The sequence below is a fragment of the Amblyomma americanum genome, chromosome 8 (assembly GCF_052857255.1).
Source record: "Amblyomma americanum isolate KBUSLIRL-KWMA chromosome 8, ASM5285725v1, whole genome shotgun sequence".
Taxonomy (NCBI): Eukaryota; Metazoa; Arthropoda; class Arachnida; order Ixodida; family Ixodidae; genus Amblyomma; species Amblyomma americanum.
The window spans coordinates 93,702,209-93,720,523 of NC_135504.1; positions in this window are offsets into that span (position 1 = coordinate 93,702,209).

The window sequence follows — 18,315 nt, forward strand, 5'->3', positions numbered from 1 at the left end:
GGCTCAATTTATTAATACCAGTCTCTATGGCACAATTCATTCCATGTACGAAGTCACTGCAGTCCAAATTTTAATGTTGTGCTTTGCATTTTTATTTAAAACATAAAGCATTTTATGTGATATTGATGCTTGCGTGACTAGTCGGCACGGTTGTCATGTTTAAGGCACGAAACAAAATAGATGACGGCTGTAGGAAACGTTCGAGGCAGACAGGGTTAAAAAAAAGGAAGAATCTTCGATCATCCTAATAAAATTATTCGTCCCTGTAGAAAGATGGTTGCCGAATTTAAAAAAAAAATTAGTCTATTGCTACCGGCAAAGAAAAAATATCAAACTCGGTTCAACTTTGTTCTAATGATAGGTTAGAGGGCATGATAGAACTTGAAATGACTGCATACGGTACGCGTCAGCTGTGTGTGGTGAATCATGTACTCACAGAAGTCCACGTTGAAAGACACTCAGCGCAGTGTCAAGTAGCAACTACATTTCTTTAGAGCATGGGACACTGCACAGTACATACTGCAAACTAAAAATAAGCTCTCAAAAAGTCTATTGGAAGGATTACGTCATTGTGAACCGAATAAACGCTCCCGTGACAGGCAAGATACGCTTGTATGAAAAATATTGTATGGCAACTTTAGCACGTATACTCAGCAATGTATATGCGGGAACTGGGAGGAAAAAAAAGATTCTGGCTTTTTCAATAATGATGAATTCGATAATAATTAAGTGGCACCACGTTAAGCGTCATATAAATCATTGTTTGAATAAAGGCAACTTGAAGTCAGCGGTATGAAGGAATCATGTTGTGACGAGAAGGTCAATAGCATCGACAGTGGCACAACATCCACAGGTGTTGACATCTGAGTACGCGGTTATAAAATGGTTTTTTTTCAGACATGACTTCAAAAAATGACAACAGCAACAGTGTGAACTGCCTCGCAGATCTTGCCTGTAAAATTCGCAAAGCCTCCCGTTAACAGTTGCAAAGGTTTACGAAGTAAAGCCTACTGTGGATTTGCCTGTGTCCGATTTTAACGTTTTCGACGATTATATTGCGTGTGAAGTCGGGGCATGCCCTTCGGTTTCTGTAGGGCAAATAACTTAAGACTCCTTTTAGGGCACAAATAATAGATAATTGCATTCGCTTTATGTCGTAAAAATCGCATTCTCTTTTTCCGTCTCCCCTCAGACATGGTCAATTATCCGCAGTTATTTTTCGAGCAAAATGATATCCAGAGCATTAGCGTTCCAAATTTTGGGCGAACACCTAAGTAATTTCCTAATAATATTCGCATAGCTCGAAACAGTATACATTGGCTCACAGCTTTTGTAAGGATACGCCTGAACGCCTTTATTTGTGATTTCCTTAAGCCAGTCATTCGCACATTGATTTTTGGCCCAAAAAAGAAAGAACAGGAGCTAATCTAACGCGTTCATTTATTAGCGCGGCAGCGTTAAAGACCGCACTGGAAAAAAAAATAGGTGTGGTTTAGCTCTGGACAGAATCATGCATAGCGACGGCATTGAAGCACAGGCAATAATAGCCAACTCCTAATATGGAACAGGTAGCGCTGAGCATCGCAATTCCCACTTGTGTATCTGTTGTGTTTTTATGGCGCTGTTTCCTTTCATGCATGCCGTAGCCGCTATTCATTTCTGCCATATATGAGACAGATTCTGTATAGTGGGTTCACCAATGTAGAGATCTTAACCTAATGAAGAATTATATTCATAGGGAAACCTAATTACAATATAGGTTTGCAATGAAGTAACATTAGAAGCTGTTGATGGCTTTACGTCAAATTTTCTGTCATTCTTTTGAGGATGTGTTCCCGGTCGCCTACACGCCGGTCTGCACACAGCCAGACATCAGTTCATCTATCTGGAGGTTAGATGTTTCCTTAAAGGCGTCTAAATGCGGCGAGTGCAACGCAATTAGATACCCTGAAGCATAGTGTTGTCGCTGACAGACGCATGAGGTCATTTCCACCAGAGAATGATCGAAATTTATGATGTACTTGAAATCTTTTCCGCGTTAAGGCTTCTAAAGTCCTCGCTTTAGAATACATTACAATCTCCGTGCGGCAGATAGTTGACGCCACATTTCCATCGGCAAAGACATTTTGGGGGTTTGCCCATTATAGGTCCGATTTGACCGCCGGACGATTAGTTCACATGGGTTAAGTGCTTTGCGACATCTAAGAAATTATAATTCATCATAAAACCACTGCCTCCATGTCATGCTCTCAACCATTACTAACCGTTAAGATAAAGAGCGGAAATTGTACCTAATCATGAAGTGCTTCAACAGTGCTGTATTTAGAAAGTTTGAAATTGGCCTACAGTTTTGTCTTGTCGAAGTTTTGCCGCAATTGTTATGCTTTTTGAAGCTCGGAACAAGCTTTTATTGAGCACTCAATTTGCATCGCTCAAGAATGACTACACGCGCCAGGAACCCTAAGCGACCCTTGCAGGCACTAACCTGTGTTTCTGAGGCACAGCTGCGCAGATGGTTTGAACAATCAACGCAATTCTGATTTCTATAGACAGGAGTATTTCGTCAAATAATGACAACGGCGATCAAGAGTAAGGCAGAAATGTATAGCAGCTGTAGGTGCAGTAGTAGTACTGTATGCAGGTAGTTAATAAAGAAAACACAAATGAAGAGAAAGATCTTTAACGAATGCGGCATCTTCTATTAGGTGCTGAAGCACCTTAGTACCCGCTAGCGGAAATAAAGGTACAGTGATTAGAGAAGGAGGTCAAATCAAAGTGTGGAGCTGAAGGTACAAAACACAGAGTTCGGAACATATTAAACGGCAAAAATATCAATGTGTCAGGAATAATATTTTTGCTATAATTTCTTGTTTTAAAGGCAAAGAAAATATTGTCAGCGTGAGAGTTCACGGTGCAGTTGTCAAAACTAGACGCGAACCTTTAAAGCTGTGCTAACACTACATCCTTACAGTGCACCTGTGCCTGTACCTTCAAAAAGTATATCGCAGAATATGACCGCTACCGTGGAAAACACTAAATCTCGGCGAAATCCGACTGATAGCAATCTGTTAACAAAGGCTACTCAACTGACAGCCATCAAAGCTAATACCGTGGCCAATTGGTTGATCATTATGCGAACGTATGCGCTAAAAGCGACACAACAAGACAATCCACACTCGACGCAAGTGCAAGTGGGTGTTGTCCCATACACTTGCGCTTGTGTCGTGTGCGTTTTTTCTTCTTGTGTTGCTTTTAGCGCATACATTCGCATAATTAACTAACAGCCCTCTTCTATATCTGCGCATGATCTACGATGGTACGCGCGCGCTGGTTAGTGGGCTATCAACGGCTTTCGAGTGGAAGCGGTTATATATAACCTGTTAGGACGACAGTGTATAAACGGTTCCTTCCTAATGGAGCATGGTGGGAGCACGTACGCAATCAGGACGCCGATGGCTTATAGGTGTTTAAAGCGACTAATGAAGCGACCTGACTGGGTAAAACGGCACTAGCGCTGCCGGGACGCGCTAATGCTGAGAGCTATACTGCCTGCTTCCGGGCACCCAGGAATATACAGGGTGCTTGGAGGAAGGCGTCTTTACCGCCAATGCCGCGATGATGTCGAAGCAAGCGGCGAGGCGAAGGAATCGAGTCCAGGCGTTAGTGGTGGTTTCATATAAACATGGATCATCGTTAGGCATCTTTCTCTGGCTTAAGATGTAAGACAGAGCTTAATCGCGGTGAAATGACGCTCATACGCCGTAAGGCCATCATTGTGTTTAGCCGGTTTCTCGCTCTAGTGGTTTCGGATTCGCGGCACTCACTGTCTGATCTTTTAGCAGTTCGCTTATCACGCTGTCACAAGCAGGTGACGTAAGGACCAATTGGGCATTTATCCAATCGGCGTCAGCATCACGTCATGCACCACATGGTGCTAGTGCTAAACAATGCTGCATTTAGGTGGCGTAAACTCATTATAAGCTCCACAAAAAGCCACCGCTGTAAATGGAAGTGTGTTTCTGCGCTTTAAACTACACAGTGTTGTATACAGCAAGAAGTTTCATGAATCAGCTTGAAATAATTCTTAAGAACTCTGACATTTTTGTGAAGTAACTAGGGAAAACTTCTGCAGCGATTGCCATGCTATCAGCCGAATTTTACCGCTCTGAGTAAATGTGCTCTAAACTTCACAGACATGCGTACATAGACAGAGATTAAGATACTCACTCTTGTCCACGATGCACCAGGCCACTAAGGTTCTTTTTAGTGCACTGGACAGTTTCTGAAAAGGGCCCAGTAGTGGCCCCCGGCATACTCATTGGCCTGCTCATAATCATGGCTGTTCTCGTAAACGACTTCTTACAGTTAGAGTTCCGCCGAATGGTTTAGCGCACCATCGGGATGTGTTGATTTATTGATGCGAAACATAGACACTCAGTTCTTCATGCTTTGGGGTCCTATATATTCTACAGCGTTTTATTTAATTACAAATACTGCTCTCCCATGAAATGGGGCATCGCAGGAGAGGTACAGAAGACTTCACATGAAACTAGATCCTTAGGAAAATGAATGATTAGAAAAGTGAGTCCAAAAACCACACATAAAACAGTACAGCATCAGTAAGAAAACACTGCAGCGCATAATGCAGCATATTTCCTCATACCATAGAAGAAAATATTGCTACACCACTAACTCCTCTAGCGGCGCCATACCGCGGCTAAACTGCATTTCCTGGCAATTGGCAAGCCTTGAGCCATCTCGGGGATAGATGCTTTGTCTTCTTCATTTCTCGTGCTGCCTGCTGCCTTGCGCAGTCCCAACGTCTTGGGCGTATAAGTAAAGCGAGAAAACCAGCCCTGCTTACCTAAACGTTTCTCGGTAGAGGTGCTGGGTAACGGCCCATGTACGCTGGCAAAGCGAGCCACTGCATGCGAGGCATACAACCCGAGTTCGGCCAACTGACAGCGCCGGTAAGGGCCATGACATCCACCGTGGCTAGCCAGACAACTCAGCACTCCGTGAGTTACCCGCCATTCGTCCTTCACGGACCTCGGTCGCCGCCACCGTTCCACAGGGACAGGTTCGAGGACGTCGAAGACTGGTTGGCCAGCTTTGACAGAGTGGCGGGTTTCAATGAGTAGGACGGCGAGCGCAAGCTGAGCAACGTGTACTTTGCGCTGCAGGACTCGGCCAAAACGTGGTTTGAGAACCACGAAGCTTCCTTTACCACCTGGGAGGCTTTTCGTCGAGAGCTGCTAGCGACATTTACCAGCAGCGAAAGAAAAGAGAGAGCTGAAATCGCCCTGCGCTGGAGATCACAGCAGCCGAACAAGGGCGTCGCGATGTTTATCGAGGACATGACGCGACTGTTCCATCGGGCCGACCCTGCTATGCCCGAAGCCCAGAAGATACGCCACTTAGTGCGTGGCGTAAAAGAGCAGCTGTTTGCCGGACTGGTCCGTGACCGGCCACAAACAGTGTCCGACTTCACCAAGGAGGCAACGGGTATTGAGCGCTCTCTGCAGGAACGGCGCGCCCACTACAGACGTCAGCCTACTGTAGCAGCCGCTTCCCAGTATACGCCTACGTCGCTGCCCGCCGAGGAGCTTCGCGAGCTTGTAACAAGCATTGTGCGCGAGGAACTGGCGAAAATTCGTTTTGAAGCTCCACAGGTCAGCGTCGCTGCCGTAACGGACGTGGTCCGCGAAGAAATGCGACGAGTTGTGCAGCCACCCCCAGCTCCACACCAGGCGCTCTCCGTTAAGACGTACAGCGAGGCGCTACGAAGTCCCGCCAGCGATGCGAGCCTTTTCCCCCGTCGCTCCTGTGCCATACCTGCAGGAGCCAAAAGCAACAGTACCCTCCGTGCCGGAGTAGTTCAGGCCCCCCGTGAGCAAAGCGCACGTTTGGCGTACGCCAAACAATCGGCCGCTCTGTTACCACTGCGGAGAGCCCGGCCACATGCTCCGCCCGCCACTGCCCCTACCGCAGATGGGTTTAAGGGGGTTTTCACCTGTCGCACCTCGACCACGCTACGGTGAAAGACCACGGGATATCGGACAATACCTGGCTGATAACGTACAATCTTCGACCTCGCAGCGACGCTAGTCCCGATCGCCATCCCCAAGGCGGTTCTCTTCGACCGGCTGCCCGTCATCCTCCGGCCAGTTCAGAGCTACGTCCTCACGTCGGGAAAACTGAAGACGGCGTCCTCCGGGGGTAGGGCTGCTGCTACAGGACCGAGTCAAGAAACTCCACCCGACGATTCGCCGCGACGCTCCGACCAACGACGACACCTGACTCGACGACCTCGACGACGCGCTGCGACTGACTGGCCTCCGCCGAAATTCCGGTATCCGCCGACAACCACGACGTTACCACACCCGTGGATACCGGCGCCGATTTTTCTGTAATGAGTAGACGGTTAGCCACGGCCTTGAGGAAGGTTCTGACCCCTTGGTCTGGGCCGCAGATCCGGACAGCTGGTGGACACGTGGTAACTTCGATTGGTGTCTGCACTTCCCGAATCCAGATCCGCGGTGTTACTTTCCCTGGTTGCTTTGCTGTGTTACCCGAGTGCTCCCAAGACCTTATACTCGGTTTGAATTTCCTTCAGGAGTACGGTGCCGTTATCAACCTCTAGGAGCTAATCGTGTCGTTTTGCACCCAAGGCCCTGTCGACGACGATACCGAGCCACGTAGGTCTAAGTTATGCGTCTGTGATGACCACGTTTTGATCCCGTCAAGATCCAGCATGTTTGTTACTGTAGATTGCGATAACAGCACCAAAATTCATTGCATCGCTGAAACGAACATATCGCTGCTCCTTGGTCGACAAGTCTGTGTTTCTCGAGGAATTGTTGAACTGAACAATGACCGAACCGAACTCTTGGTGACCAATTTTGGCGGTGAACCTCAGTGTTTGCCTGGCAGAACAGGTATTGCGTATTTCGAGGAACTCAGCAAATTCGCGGGACAGCACGCTTTCTCTGGAGCCCCGGCATAAGTGGAGGAACGGACAACTCCCATAAAAACTTACGTGAACTCAAACGTCCCATCTAGTCAGAAACGCTGCTTGGAAAGCGTTATCCAGTCTTTCTGCGACTGCTTTGCCTCGACCTCCAAGGTTAGGCAGACACCGCTCACAAAGCACCGAATTATAGTTGACGCCAACCAACGGCCGTTATGTCAGCCGCCTTACAGGATCTATTCGAAGGAGCGCGATGCCATTCGCAGCCAAGTTCAAGATATGCTCCAGCACGACATGATACAGAAGTCGACGAGCCCGTGGGCGTCGCCTGTTGTTCTAGTGGCAAATAAAGATGGAACCCTACGGTTCTGCGTTGATTACAGAGGTTTAAACAAAGTCACAAAAAAGGATGTTTATCCTCTCCCGCGTATTGATGACTCCCTGGACGTGTTGCGCCACGCCAAGTACTTCTAATCGCTAGATATACGAAGCGGCTATTGGCAAATCGAGGTGGACGAACGCGACCGGGAAAAGACCGCCTTTATGACACGGGACGGTTTGTACGAATTCCGGGTGCTCCCTTTCGACCCGTGCTCGTCTCCTGCAACCTTCCAGAGGATGATTGACACCGTTCTTGCCGATCTCAAATGGCAGTCCTGTCTCGTGTACTTGGATGACGTCATCTTCTCTGACACATTCGAAAAGCACCTGAGACGCCTGCGCGCTGTGTTCGAAGCAATTCGGTCCGCCGGTCTTTCCCTGAAGCCCGAAAAGTGTCACTTCGCTTTCGAAGAGTTGAAGTTTCTGGGCCACATCATGAGCGCTAAAGGGGTTAGCCCAGACGCCGATAAGACTGCTGCCGTGGCTGCTTTTCCTGCGCCCACCGATAAGCGCAGTGTGCGCCGTTTTCTGGGTCTCTGCGCCTATTATCGGCGTTTTGTGCAGAACTTCTTCCAGATCGCTGAGCCCCTCACCCGACTCACGATAGATTCCGAACCATTCTTCTGGGGCCTGGAGCAACAGCAAGCCTCTGAAGACCTCCGCACTCGTCTCCAAAGTACGCCCATCCTTGGAAACTTCGACGAGTTAGCCGACACTGAAGTACACACAGACGCCAGCAACATCGGCCACGGTGCGGTCCTTTTGCAGAGGCAGGATGGTCTCGAACACGCAATCGCATACGCGAGCAGCACCTTGTCACGATCTGAGGCGAACTATTCCACCGCCGAAAAAGAATGCCTGGCCATTGTGTGGACAGTAACCAAATTTCCCCCGTACCTATATGGCCGTCTTTTCACGGTCGTCAGTGAACACCACCCGCTGTGTTGGCTGGCGAATCTGAAAGATCCCTCGGGACGGCTTGCACGCTGGAGCCTTCGACTTCAAGAATTCGATCTCACCATCGTCTATAAGTCTGTTAGGAAGCACAGTGATGCCGACTGTTTGTTTCGTACTCCTATCGAGGACACCCGAGCTAACCCCAACGATGATTCTGTTTTTATTGGCGCCATCTCCACGTTCATTCTCATTCAACACCAGAGAGACGACAGCGAACTACTGCCCCTATTGAGAATCAAGAAGGAAGCGCTCAGTCTCGCTCGCGAATCTTTTCGCGCGGGCTGTTGTCGTTCTGTGTACGTGACGGTGTCCAGTATAAGAAAAACTACAGTCCAACAGAAGCTGTCTATCTACTCGTCGTGCCTACGGCCCTTCGCGACGAGGTCCTACAGGCGAGCCCTGATGACCTATCTTCTGGTCACCTGGGTTTTTCTCGAACTTTGGCACGAATACAGCAAAAATACTACTGGCCCAGGGTTGCTGCAGTTGTGAAGCATTACGTTAGAACTTGCCACGAGTGCCAGCGTCGCAAGACGCCGCCGAATAAGCCAGCTGGCCTACTGCAGCCTATTGATCCGCCTCAGGTCCCCTTCCACCAAGTCGGCATGGACATACTCGGCCTATTTCCGAAGTCCTCGCAGGGTAACTGCTACATTGCGGTCGCCATCGACTACCTCAGCTGACACTGTGAGACTAAACCTCTTCCCGTGGTACTGCTGACGAAATTGCGAACTTTTTCATTCAAAACATTCAAAACAGCGTTCACCTCGGCCCTTACTCAGGAGGTTATGTGCCTGAGTGGCACCAGTCACCGCAGAACAACCGCTTACCACCCTCAAACGAACGGCCTCACCGAACGGCTCAACAAGACGATCACCGACATGATTTTTATGTATGTCGATGCGGACCACCGGAACGGGGATGCCATACTCCCTTACATCACCTTTGCCTGTAATAATGCGGTCTAGGAAACGGCACGCTTCACTCCATTTCGTTTAGTATATGGTCGCGAAGCCACAACCATGCTGGATGCAGTGCGGCTTCCAGCTAGCGCTACCCCTCGGTTATGGGTGCTGCCAAATTTGTTCGTTACGCTGAGCCCGCCCGCCAACTCGCTCGACAGCGCATCCGGCACCAGAAAGTTCACGACGCACGGCACTACAACCTCCGCCACCGAAATTTGCGTTACCTGCCCGGCAAACAAGTCTGATTGCGAGCCCAATCCGCATGCGGGGACGCTCTGAGAAGCTTCTACGCAGATACTATGGCCCCTACGAGGTGCTCCGCCAGCTCAGTCAAGTTACCTACGAAGTTCTAACCCAAGAAACAGTTCGCTCTTCTAGACGGCCAACCTCCGAAGTTTTCCACGTCGCTCGGATGAAGCCGTGCCACACCCGCTAGCCCCTCGCGCGTGTCTACACCACACGCCAGACAGGTGCAACTACCCTTGGGGTCCTGCCTCCAATTCCTACCACACCGAGTCGGTATCTTTAAGAGAGGCGGAGCAATGCCATACTACTAACTCCTCTAGTGGTGCCATGCCGTGGCTAAACTACATTTCCTGGCAGTTGGCAAGCCTTGAGCCATCTCGGGGCTAGATGCATGTCTTCTTCATCTCTCGTGCTGCCTGCTGCCTTGCGCGTCCAAACGTCTTGCGCGTATAAGTAACACCAGTAAACCAGCCCTGCTTACGTAAACCGTTTATCGGTGGCAATATAAGAATATGCGCATAAATTTGAGTTTTATTTCGCTTGTTCTTGTTTCGAGTTTTGACATCATAAACATATTGATGACATTCTAAAATTACTTCGCGAAAATTTTGTTTAACGGTAGCTAATCTCACTAAAATCATTCCAAACCTAAAGCTTCAGGAGGATCTTGCAATCTCCAATCGACATTGACTGGCAATGATTTTAATCACAAAATGTCATATCGTGGTAGAAGGTAACGTTTCTATACTTTTTACTGACAGCCCCAAAGAAGATTTGAAAATTACGTTATGTTTTAGCTTTTTTCAACGCCGTCACGAGTGTCGAAGGAACAAACGGCATATTTAAGTCACAGATACCATTTATTTTCTTCTGCCCTGTCAATAGCAAGATTAGTGTTGGCAACCACCGGCTGCCGCAAAAGCAGCAATTTTCAATTCTTGGAAACTCAGGAGCATTTCTGGTCGTTCTTTTCTAGGAAATCTTTTCAAAAGGTCGCAATAACGATGAACGCCTTCAACTCGCACAGGGAGGTCAAGTGCGTGCAAGTAGGCTGCAACTCCCTTAATGTTAATTTTCTTGCCCCACTTGATTGGACCATCGTTAGGGTTTGCAGTATTCTATAAATATTGAAATCAATAAACCTTTAGTCATAAGACCAAGGAATCGATTTATAGCCTACAAAGTGTGCGAAATGGTCCCCATACGCATGCCCCTGCGGCGCTCGGCTATTGAACCAGAGTACCCGGGTTCCAGTCCGACCGCGGCAGTCACTTTTCGATGAAGGCAAGACGCAAAATGAACCCTTGTGCTGTGCGATGCTAGGTCACGTTAAAGGTCCCAGAAGGTGCAAACTTTTCTAGAGCCCTTTAATACATCACCTCTTCCTCCGCAGTGGCTGAGTGGTTACTGTGCTTGGCTGATGACCCGAGAGACGCGGGTTCGATCCCAGCCGTGGCGGTCACATTTCGACAAAGGCGAGATGCAAGAGGCCCGTGTGCTCTGCTATGTCAGTGCACCTCAAAGAAGCCCAGTGGGTGGAAATCTCCGGATGCTTTCGCTACGATGTCCCTCATAAATAGAGTTGCTTTGGAACGTTGAACACGTTTAAACCATATACAAATTTGTTGCTGCTTTCACTTCCACTATCATCTCATTCCTGAGAGCGCGTATGAGGTGTCAACTCAGAAGTGAGATTGTTACTGCGCTATTTCCGTTCCTCACAAGCGAGTAATTTATTCATTGAACACAGGAAATCTGTTCGACATTGAAAGAATACGTGTTACCACTGCACAACTGGTTTTCTGTGCGACCATAAAGGTTTTGGTTCGGTTTTGGTTCTTGGAAAAAGGAAATGACGCAGTAACTGTCTCACATAACTCGGCGGATATCCGAACTGTGGAGCAAGGGAAGGGATAAATTAGGGAGTGAGAGAAGAAAGGAAAAAAATGTGCTGTAGTGAGGGCAACAGAATATTGTATACAACTTGGGGATCTTTAACGTGCACTGACATCGCACAGCACACGGGCCCCATTTGCGTTTCGCCTCCGTCGACCCTTGGCCTCCGCGGCCTGGTTCGAACCCGAGAAGTCCGGATCAGTAGCTCAGCGACCTAACCAATGAGGCACCGATTTTAGTCAGTTTCGGGTTGTCAGTGATTTAGTATGACCCCTGACGTTAACTACTGGCGAGAGTTAATTGGCCAGTGCGAGCCCTAAAATCACGACTGTGATGAGTAGATTCACTAAAGATTAGGTCGAAACAGGTCTTGGCTGTAGCATTTCTCGCACTGCGCTGATAATTGCTTGAGTGTTTAAGCAGTTTTCGCTTGGCCAGCTTGCACGATGCTGTTAAGACTGTGTATTTCCCAGTCTAGTATTATTTGCAGACTATCCCCTCTAAGGTATTTGAGGAGAGGAAAGGCTTAGTTTATCATTGGGCACCGGAATTGAGCTTCGTTGTGAAGGTGGTGTACACCTACGAAGTGAGGAAGCTATGCGCGTTTCCTTTTCTTTCTTCTGAACCGTCAGACGAGTTAGTGTCCTCCGAATTATTTTGCAGCCCCAGAGACCAAAACCTGCAACCACCTTCATGTGTAACTCTTGCAGATAGTTAAGAACTGTTGGTTGGCGTTCACAGTTCGAAGCAGGACGGTCAGTAGAAAATTAGTTTGTATGCTGCCATCCGCTACTATACAAGAAAGGTATGAAAAAATTTTGAGCTGAATGGGGAATACGGTCTTGTAATTCCTAGAATACGCGAGATATTTTGGTGCGCTCTAAAATTTGTAATAAGGAAAGTGCATTTCATCTGTTCACATTTATGTATAAAGAGGCGATATAAGCCCTTCAACTTTGTTCCGGCTACATCCCCTCAACCGCACCACAGCTCTAACTAACGCTCGTGTTCTTATATCTAAAATTCATCTAATCTGGCATGCGATAGCGTACGGAGATCGTCGGCTATTTTCTCGGTGCCTGGTGTGAAAAGTTGGTATCGAATGTGTGCAGTCGAGCCCATTTATAGCGAACCCGATGGTCGTGCGGTTTCCGGTCGTTGTGTCCGAGGTTCGTAGAAAGTGGACTCCGCGCGTACGAACACAAAATACAATATAATACAGCATAAGTCCTTTATTAGCGTGTGCGTACTTAAACCGTGCGCGAACATTCCTGCAGGATAGTTAGTACATATTCGGCAGATTTTAGTGCAGAAAGACGAGGACAGAAAAAACGAAGTGAACACGTCACAGCGCAGCTAAGAGCTCCACGTTTTATCGCAAGAACACAGCTTTCATACGGTAGTCGTTGTCAACAACAAAAAGGAAACATCATGGAAGTATGTGAATCGCATAGCTTATCTCTTCCACCTGAGGCATGAAACTACGTGAATTGAAAATTGAAAATTGGTTTTGAGGAAAGGAAGTGACGGAGTAACTGTGAGACATACCCCGGCGGGCACCGGAACAGCGCAGTGAGAGAAGTGATAAAAGACGGATTGAAAGAATAATTGAAGACAGAGGCGCCGCCGTGGAGATCTCCGGAACAATTTCGACCACCTGGGAATCTTTAACGTGCACTGACATCGCACAGCACAAGGTCGTATTTTGCTTTCGTCCGCTGTGGCTCGGTAGATCAGCCTCTCGTCTACTGAGCCTGAGTTCAAGGGTTCGAACCCGACCACGGCGCCATCGTTTCGATGGAGGCGAAACGGAAAAGGCGCCTGTGTTCTGTGCGATGTCAGTGCACTTCAAAGATCACCAGGTGGTCTAAATTATTCCGGAGCCCTCCACTGCGGCACCTCTTTCTTCCTTTCTTCTTTCACTCCCTTTTTTATCCCTTCCCTTAAGGTGCGTTTCGGGTGTCCACCGATATATGTGAGACAGTTACTGCACCCTTTCGTTCGCTCGAAAACCAATTTTCATTTTCCTCTAAGGAAACGCGGCCGCCGCAGTCGGGATCGAACCCGGCTTCTCGAGATGAGCAGAAGAGAGCCTTAACCACTGAGTAATCCCGGCTCAAGGTAGGCTGGTGTCCTGCTCTATACAGGTGCTGTATCTGCCTGGCAAAGCTGTAACCTTCCTCATGTAGGCAGGATTTCTTCAGGGCGCTAGTAAAGAGAGTGAGAAACACGATATTATTGGAAAGGAATTTGGAGCGAGACCCTGGGTCCCCGCGCGACGCCACTGCACTCAAGTGCACTCAGTGTCTGCCAGTCCTCCCAGCTCTTGAAGTCCTCTAGGTCCCTCGGGGAATAGTCTACCGGCCAGAGGGAGAGGATATGAAAGGAAGAGGCGAAGGGGTCTGGGCATAGGGTGCACGGAGGAGTGAGAAAGGAGTGATGATAGGGGCCTAGGGTAAGAGGTGAGGGGAGCGTGTGTGTCTGTAGTGTGCGCCACAGTGTTACGTAATTGGTATTACAATGGCAAATTTCCTTTCTTTACCAGCTTTAGAGTGCGCACAGTGGAAAGGAAACAAGGGTTTGGTGCATCTCTATTTGAAGGCCCAGCACACGTGTCCGTTTGAAAAATGTACTCCTACACCTAACATTCTCATGAAATCATTTCTCGGTAGTTCTTGTGTCAGTTCTAATGGTTCAAGGCACTTTCCTTTCGCCGAAGACATCGCCGAAGACCTGGAAGGATTCCTTGCCGCAATAACTGTGCGGTTTTGTAAGAGATCGTGCAAAGCTAACGTCTCTGCGCTGACACAGTACATGATTTCAAGCACTCTTGTAACTCTAGAAAGAGCAGTTGCTTGTACATCCGGTACTGTCGCTGGAGAAGCACTCCAGAATTTGTATTAGGGTTAACGCTGAGGGCACGGCCAAAGCATGCTCTAAGCGGCGCCAGCAGCGTTTTGCACCCTGCAAAAAAGATGTAGTGCATTCTGTTTAGCTGGCTCACATTCCTTTTCGGGTTGTACTCTAGGCAGTTCATAACATAATGTTCAATACCCCCGCACAAACCACATTAAGAGCATAGCGGAGACGATGCTATGCCCAAATTATGCATCCAGGCAGGAGTGCGAGCAGAGGCCGTGCGAATTAGATGTAGTAGAGTCGCTTGGGATCTTCTCAATCCATTGGTCACACATGGCTTTTGAGGCGCACTCCACAGGGTACTGAAATGATCGAACACCGTTTTCCTGTAGAGATGTTTTCATCTTGAAGTACTTTTTTTGATGGATTCCTTGACAGAGCTTTATGGGCGAGATTGTCTGCCACCTCACTGCCGTTGACTCCTCTGTGAGAGGGCACCCATTGGAAATATATAGTAAAGCCTCTGCTGTGCAGATTCTGCACCAAGTGCCGAGAGCTTATAGACAAGGCATCAGAAGTAAATCTGTGCTCTAACCTCTGAAGGGCAGAGTTTGAATCAAGATGACAACAGGTTGAGTCGGACAAGTCCCTATCTTCCATAAAGCCGCCTCAATAGCAACAATTTCGGCAATTGTGGAGTATATGACAGCAGTAAAGCGTACAGACCACTTACCGTCCAAAGAATGAATGTAAAAAGCAGCTGCGCTAGCTTATTTGACCTTATCTACAAAACCATCCGTGAAAATTTTAAGATGGCGGGCATACACTGCTTCCAAATGTTCAAGTACGAGCGAACACTTTGCTGCCAAAGGAGAGCTGCGCTTTACGCTCAGATGGAGAATTGTGACCTTAGAGTTAAGTCAGAAAAGACCAGGGGGGTTTCAACCGTTTCCTTTGCCTTCGGACATTAAGGCCTAAAGAACTAAGGGTATTAAGTGCCAAGTAGGTCTTCGACTCATATCTCTTGCAGACCTGCTGGAGAAGCGATCGCCAAGCTACCGCCTCTACTAGGCGGCCAAGATGATTTAGTAGTCTCTGAGAAGCGACAAGGCTAAGAGGTTTCGATAGAGACTAATGATGTACTGTCTTATTCGCAGCCGCCTGAGGAACTCCATTGGCTCTTCTTAGGCCCTTTCTGTGGACAATTTCGAGACGTTCAAGCTGTGATGCCGAGGAGAAAAGTTAAGATAAGTGATATACTATGCGACTTACCACCAGCGCTTCATGAAGTTTGACCACTGAAGAAGGATGGGTTCCACATTGCTCAGGTGCAATTCTACGGATCACATTGGGACGCTAAGATATAGATGAAACAACTGCGTCGACAGCTTTTCGCCACTGTAGACAGGAGTCAATAATGACACCCAGGAAACGCGTGTGGGTAAACTGACGGATCCAAGATTGACCGAGGTCTATCTTCAACCGCGCTTGAAGTCTTCCTACACCTGGAAAGTGAACAAGGCCATATTTTTCCACTGATAGAGACAATCAAGAAAAATTGCTAAGGTGGAATTGTCGAAAGCTCTCTGGTGTCAAATGTGACTCACCAAGTCTAAGACGCTATCTTGGGCACTAAGACACCAAGTCTAAGACGCTATCTTGGGCACTAAGACCTCGGCGCAATCCTCTGATACATGTTGGCAGTGCCTTGCTGTCCTCAACCACCACCATAAGCGTTCATTTACCAGCTTCTTCATCAACTTAGCCACACAGGAGGTCAATGACACAGGGCTAGACGAGGCAAGGTCCGTCATGTCTTTGCCAGGCTTCAGTACTGGAACTACATGTGCCACCTTCCATGACAGTGGAACATCGCCAGTCTCCCGAACTCGATTGATGAAGTTGAGGAGTTCCTTCCTGAGTTCCAAGGGCAGATTATTCAGCATTTGATTGGTGATGCCGTCGCGACCTGGTGAACATAGGGCGCCGCAGGCCACTGAGCGCAGACTGAAGCTCACGAAGCGTGTATAGGACGTCCATGATAGACCTGGAGGAAGCAGGTGGTGTATATATATCTATTCCAGAACTAGCACCTACGAGTGCGTCTGCAAATTCCTCTGTCAAGCACGCAATGCTTTTTTCTTGAGTATTGCAAGACCTTAAAAAGGCTTCATAGGGCGAGATTCACAGGAAGGCTGCCAATATCTCGCCATAATCTCGTCATCGGTGAGAACGCAGTCAACCTAGCGCAGAATGAGGGCAATAGCGAACTGTAGAGCTTGTTCGTGTGCCGTCTAAGGGCAGAATTCAGCCTATTGACAGTCGCCTTCAGTTCCCTGTCGTCCTTCTTCCGCATGAGTTGGCGCTCCGCCCTTCTGCTCGCTGTCAAAGGTTCCTGACTTTCCGCGGCCGGAAAATGATCATGTAACTTGACTGCCGTAGTTGCTTCCAGCTTACTAGAAATCATTTTGTCAATAACATCACAAGAAACTCGTTCTAGGTCTTCTCTGTACTTCTATAGTTGACCACATTGCTAATTTAAAGACCACGCATACAAAAGTCGGCAGCAAATCCAAAAATCGGATAGTGATCACTTCCCAGGCAGTCAGTGGCTGTTGACCACCTCACACAGACGTCAGGTGAATGCATTTTCAGAACTATTGCGGTCGCTGAGGCTGGAGGCTGGAAGAAAGTGGGGCTTCCGTCATTGGCAACGCACAGGTCCAGACTGTCAATAACGGCTACGAGTTCGCGTCCCCGGGAATCCGTGTTCCTCTCACCCCAGACGGAATGATGGGCGTTGAAATCACCGCAGCGGTCGCAGAGCTGCAGTAAAAACAAATTCAATGCTATCTTCTTCCGCTGGGACACGTACACGGATGCAAGAGAAAGGGTTTGAAAGCCGAGCTGTATTCTCACAGCCGCTATCTCAATGGGATCTGTGCAAAGATCGGCAACGCTTAGAGAAACGTGGAATTTCCCTTCTTAAGTAAAGCGCGGCACTTCCTGCAGGAAATGACTTTATGCTGCTGTGCTTATGGGCGACATATCCAGTCAAATTTCTCCCGCTTGGCAGGCCAGCTTCTGACAGGGCCAATACTGGAACTCAAGTCTCTTTCAAGAATAGTTTTTGTTCAGCTAACCGACTTAAAATCCCAGCGCAGTTTCAATATAAACGACACTTATCGGTGAATATTAGATCCACGAGGTTGAACCCCATCCATATTAGATCGCAAGGAAGTTCGCTGCGAAGGTGATAATTAGGGACTCAAAATTAAGCACCAGCTGTAGGGAGTTCTTCAGCTTACCAGGCGCCATCGCTGGAAAAGGTGAACGCAGGGCCCCAAACAAAACATGAAGAAGGTCAGACATACTTTGATTTTTGAGCTCCTTATTTTGCGCAACGCTCTCACAACATCGAAAAAGATGCCGACGGGATCACTTTTGGCCGCAGTAGCTGTTTTTTTTGTCACTTGTGCATATGAGAGTCACCCTTGCCGTCGACTCTGGCTATGATCCGGTCGCTCAGGAACATGGACACTTTTTGCTGGAGGTCGAACAACCGACTTGCACGCAATGGACCCTGGCGTCTTGCTGGACTCAGGTCTCTTAGGGACATTGTTTGGTAAGGCAACAACATCAGACTCCGTCACTGCGAACTCGTCTAACCCTGGGACAGGCGTCTCAGTCGGATGGGTTTTGGGACAAACAATAAAGGATATTCTACGGTGCGGAGCGTTCACACGGAAGGGGCAGCCTCCGAAACTCGGTGGATGATCACCACCGCGATTGGCGCAAGCAAAATCGGCTTTGCAGGTTTTAAATCGTGGTCGTCTCCGCACCGCTTACAGCGTCGATCCTTTGTGTAAACTTTGACCACATGCCTAATCCGTTGGCATCTAAAAAACCGTGGACGAGCTTCGGTGAAATCAGAAACTACGCTTTTTGTGAATCCAAGATAAATTTTTTGGGGGCGCTCCGAGTTGGGAGTGAATGTAAGCACGATGGTGTTGGTAGGTTTCGCAGATCAATCTTTTTCTG